Raw genomic sequence first — 6,000 nt, forward strand, 5'->3', positions numbered from 1 at the left:
AGATTGCTTAGGTTATTCACACATCATTAACATAACATACTGTGTGTGTGTGTGTGTGTGTGTGTGTGTGTGTGTGTGTGTGTGTGTGTGTGTGTGTGTGTGTGTGTGTGTGTGTGTGTGTGTGTGTGTGGTAGACACGTTCACAATGACTGGATAAATGAAAGGGTGACCCCAAGGAATCTATTTAAAGCTTTTGATAGGGGCCCTGTTTCCTACAAATAAAAAATAAAATTCTTTATTTGGTGAAATTAAAATTTTCAATTCTGCAAAAATAACAGTAATACAGATATGTTCCTAAGGATAGGGTCATATTGGCTGATAGTATCGGCCGACAGATATATCAGTACATGTCAACGTGTGAATGCTGATGATGTAACGGTACTGAGTTCAACTGCTGTAGTCACTTATCAATATCTGCACCAGTTATGCAAATGACTGGCAGTTTAATTTTGGTATAAAGGAAGCCCAAGTTTGTATCGTAGGAAAAAGCCTACTAAAAAAAAAACCCTCCTAAGTTTAAACTAAAGTCAAGTGCAATTCATATATGAGCTAATATGGAGATCCTGGGTGTCGAGTTTGACTCTGTGAGCAAATACATCAGCCATGTAAATAACAGGATGAGTGCCAGCAGAAGGAACATGTATAAATTAGCATCAGCTTGGTTTCAATACCCAGGTTTACACACCTCTGTAAAATCATATGTATGGAAAACTGTTGGTTGTCACACAATGTTGTGTGCTACGGACTACACCCATTGTGTAGGTCTGATACTGCTTTATTAAAATCTGCCCAGGGTAGCATCATTGAAAATGTTATGGGCCTAAGTAAAAGGCACCATAATTCACATTTGTTAAACACACTCCAAATTCCTACAGCAGTTGATGTTATAAGTAAGAATACATACAGCTTTTGTTATAAAGCCTTGTCTAATACGAGGTCTGTTAGAAATCCGACCTTTAAAAGTATCCGACCTTTTTATTTTTTTTCAAAAACTATATGGATTTGAATCATGTGCGCTTGCATCAGACAAGCTTGAACCTTCGTGTGCATGCGTGAGTTTTTTTACGCCTGTCGGTTGCGTCATTCGCCTGTGGGCAGGCTTTGAGGGAGGAGTGGTCCAGCCCCCTCGGCGGATTTTGCCGCTTTGCTCCATGAAAATTTTTTCAGAAATGGTGTCAGACAGCCAGGTGGAAACCATTTGGAAAATTCAGATGGCTTTCGGTGAAGATTCTATTAGCATCACATGGATTAAGGACCATTACAACCATATTAAAAATGGCCCACAGCGGCGGAAGGCGCGCCACATTCCGAGCAACCATCGACAGGCTTGAACGACCAGATCATTTCCAAAGTGAAGGTTCTGTTGGTCCAGGACGTCGTGCGACTAGCAGAGAAGTTTCAGAAGAGATCGGGATCAGCACTTTATCGGCACATTCCACTGTTAAAGGAGATTTTGTACTGAAAGACGTGCGGAGGGATTCGCGCATCGGGACGGAGCCGCAATGGCGCTGGACAAAAAACACCTCTATGTTGGAAACCATTCGTAAGATTCAGACGGCTTTCAGTGGCTTTTCAGTCGAGTGAGTATCCGAGAAATTGTGTAACAGCTGGGCATGTCACAACTTGTCCTGTGAGACTTCCAACACAGACTTGCTTTTGTTCTCCGCCATTGCGGCTCCGTCCCGACGCGCAAATCCCTCAACACGTCTTTCATTACAAAATCTCCTTTAACAGTGGAATGTGCCGATAAAGTGCTGATCCCGATCTCTTCTGAAACTTCTCTGCTAGTCACACGACATCCTGGACCAACAGAACCTTCACTTTGGAAATGATCTGGTCGTTCAAGCCTGTCGATGGCCGCTTGGAGCGCAGCGCGCCTTCCGCTGCTGTGGGCCATTTTTAATATGGTTGTAATGGTCCTTAATCCGTGTGATGCTAATAAAATCTTCACCAAAAGCCATCTGAATTTTCCAAATGGTTTCCACCTGGCTGTCTGACACCGTTTCTGAAAAAATCTTCATGGAGCACAGCGGCAGTAGCTCAGCTGTTTGCTGAGAATGAAAATCCGCTGAGGGGGCTGGACCACTCCTCCCACAAAGCCTGCCCACAGGCGAATGACGCAACCGACAGGTGTGAAAAAACTCATGCATGCGCATGAAGGTTCAAGCTTGTCTGATGCAAGCGCACATGATTCAAATCCATATAGTTTTTGAAAAAAATAAAAAGGTCAGATACTTTTCTAACAGACCTCGTAGATCTCCAGTTCAACAAATCCAATCTGGATTTCTTTAATATTATATTCTAAATGGTGAGATCATCAAGAACGGACTACTTGATAAATGTATATTGCAGGGCCATAAGCCATTTGATTGTTTTTATAATTTTAGGAAATTATCTGTTGAATTTCCATGTAATGGCACAACTGATTCTTTAAGATATCCATGATAATTTGTAAAACCAGGGTGTGCTGAGTTTACTCTTGTCAATCTATTTACTCTGTCATTTTAATTGTTTTATACTTTTTACTATACATTTTTATTGCTGCATTTTACTCTTGTTTGTGTGGATATTATTTCCCCCAATTTGGGGAGTTTTATTGAAGAAATAAAAATATAATTTGGGCTCTAACTGTTTTCACAATCAGACTGTAGGACAGGTATTTAATAAATGCAAAAAAAAAAACAAAAAAAAAAAACAGGAAAAAAGAAACTGTGCTGACACTGGTAGGCCAACTGTTCTAGGACTGAAAGAATGTCTTTGAACAAAAATATAGTCAGGATTTGTGAGATGTTTTTTCTTAAGACAAAAATGACCTAATATTCACCTCTACTCCATCAGGTGGGGTGGAACAAAATAGATCAAAGGGAGATGGAAGGCCATATTCCAAGAACTCCAGTTACTACTTTTACAACTAATCCTACCAATTAAATGTAATATGTATATGTCGCGGACATGAATGAGCGAAGCTTGTCAGCATCTCACCATGTCATTTAGGTCCTTCAGACTTTATTTTAACGTAATGCTTCAGGGGAGCATTAGCATGGCAAAAACATTTTAGCTTCTGGGGGTGCGGAGCCTAGCAGTCAATGTGACTCACTGATTTGAAAATGCAGGTCTTTCAACCAGATGTGTGGTGCCGTGACATGTCAATCATCTGTGTCCAATCAGATTTCAGGAGAGTCCAGTGAAACCCCGGCCTCTGCTCTAGCTCCACCCATGCCAGGAAGTGTTTGACATTTGAACATTTCCTGTTTCACTGTGACTGATAAATTGGCACTTCCTGTTTGAGTGTGAGCTTGCCAGTGAGTTCCCGCTGGATTCCATGGGATCTTGTCTGTCAATCCAGGAAGTGTTTGAAATTGGAACATGTCCTATTTTACTGTGGATTTAATAATTGGCACTTCCTGTTTAGGAAGCCCTGCAGCGCGAAGCTTTGCTCATATCAATCAGCTGTCTCTTTAAACGGGTCTTTAAACGGGTGGGCGCATGCAGCGACCAGCAGCGTGAAAGTGGCATCTCTGAGTGAATGTTGATGTATGTTTTAAACGTTGGTTTATGGTTCTAAAGTGCCAACTTTGATTGTTTTATGAAAAGTGTGTCCAAGTGTGGAGATCAATCATGGATCTGAGGCAGTTTGTCGTGTTGGAGACTCTTATGTGGTTGCTGTTAGCAAGTCTTAGCTTGGCAGCCGGCCAAGCTAGGACGCAGTGCACACGTGAGAAGCTGTTGGAATTAAAGTCTTTCAGCCAGATCAGAAGGTATGACGTTCTGCGGGACATACCAGACTTTCTACTGAGACCTCTCCCTCATACCTGTGGAGGATCAACGTTTAAAGGAAGAAAAAGAGGCAAGCGAGGAGTCATTAAACAGCGCTTCAAGAGACAGCAGCTACGACGGATTCCTCTACCCTCTGTCATTCTGGGAAATGTTCGCTCACTGAGGAATAAACTTGACGAGTTACAGGGCAACACTCGTTTCCAAAAGGATTTTAAAGACTGCTGTATCCTGGCGTTCTCTGAGACTTGGCTCACGGAACGGGACCGAGACACCGATCTGGCTGTGGGGGACTTTGGTGCGCCCATTCGACTGGACCGGGACCCTGAAGTTATGGGGGAAAGGCAAGGAGGAGGAGTCTGTGTGTACATCAATAAGAGGTACTGTACATCTGTAACTGTCAGGGCCCGTAGCTGTACGCCCGACATTGAGCTCCTGTGCGTATCCCTGCGCCCCTTCTATTTGCCCCGTGAGTTCCCCCAACTGTTTCTGTGTATTGTGTACATTCACCCCAAAGCAAACGCGGTGTCAGCATGTAGCACTATATTTGAAACAGTGCAGAAAATGCAGTCTATTTCCCCTGATGCACCAATGCTCTTAATGGGAGACTTCAACCAGACGTCTCTCAAAAAGACATTACCGAATTTCCACCAGTATGTCTCCTGTCCCACCAGGCGGGATAAGACGCTAGACCTATGTTGTGGGTCCATCAAAGGCGCGTATAAATCCGTCCTGCTTCCCCCGCTTGGATTAGCGGATCACAACTGTGTGCATCTTATTCCAACATATAAAAATATGTTGCGAAGAGAAAAGGTTGAGACAAAGGAGTTGAAAGTGTGGACTGAGGACTCTATACAATGCCTCCAAGAATGTTTTGAGTGCACAAACTGGGATCTTTTTAAAAGCTCCTGTGACAGTCTTGATGAGCTGACAGACGTCTGTTGTTCCTATGCAACATTCTGCAGGGATATGATTATACCTGTGAAAACAATAAGGATGTATCCCAACAACAAACCCTGGGTTACTAGGGCAGTTAAAGGTGCCTTGGACAAAAGAAATCGGGCTTTTAAACAGGGAAGTGTGACAGCTCAAAAAGAAGCTACCAGTGAACTTAGAGCTAAAATTGCTAAAGCAAGAAGAGCCCATATAGCTAAATTGGAGGAGGATGTGACTGCTAACAGGATGGGCTCTGCATGGTCTAGCATGAAAACCATTGTAGGCCAGGGGGGCAGTAAGAATAAGAGCCATCTGTGGTTGGAAGCTTTTAGCTCTGACACTGAGTTAGCCAGTGCTTTTAACAGTTTTTATAACCGTTTTAACACTGTGGATTTTAACTCTGAGATTCAGGAACTGAAGGATTAGCTTGAGGATGCTCAGCACTTTAATATTGAACTAAAAAACATTGAAAAAGCCTTTTACAAAATTAAAGTTAACAAAAGTCCAGGTCCTGACAGAGTGTGTGGGCGTCTGTTAAAGACATGTGCATCAGTACTCAGCCCTATCTTTCATTCAACTTTTAATATGTCTTTGAAGGAACAAACTATTCCAAAAATATGGAAAGAAGCTGATATAGTCCCTGTCCCCAAATCTAGTTGCCCAAAGACCTTGAATGAATATAGGCCTGTTGCACTTACATCAATTGTAACGAAAATCTTTGAAAAATTTGTACGAACTGAAATCTTACGGTTGGTGGAGGGGGAGCTTGACCCTTTACAGTTTGCATACAGGCCGCACAGGGGAGTTGAGGATGCCACAGCCACTTCATTGAATCTTGTTTTGAACCACCTGGATGGGCACAGAGCCCATGCCAGGCTTTTATTTGTGGATTTTACCTCAGCTTTTAACACTATCCAGCCCCATATTTTAACTAATAGGCTTTTAGATCATTTTAACTTGAGCAAGAATCTAGTGGGGTGGATTCTGAACTTTTTATCTGACAGGACACAGAGAGTGAGAGTCAATGGTGTTTTATCTGATCCTGTTTGCACTTCCACTGGTTCACCACAAGGGTGTGTTCTTTCACCACTGCTGTATATTTTGTATACAAACGTGTCAAAGCAAGTACAGATTCATTTTAAAATATGCAGATGACTCTGTCATTGTGAGCTTGCTGAAGGATGGGGAAAGTGGCCATGGGCCGACTGTCAATGACTTTGTTGAGTGGTGTGAGGCCTCTCACCTCATATTAAATGTGTCCAAAACTAAGGACATGGTCATGGACTTCAG

Source organism: Thalassophryne amazonica, chromosome 6, assembly GCF_902500255.1.
Source record: "Thalassophryne amazonica chromosome 6, fThaAma1.1, whole genome shotgun sequence".
Lineage (NCBI taxonomy): Eukaryota > Metazoa > Chordata > Actinopteri > Batrachoidiformes > Batrachoididae > Thalassophryne > Thalassophryne amazonica.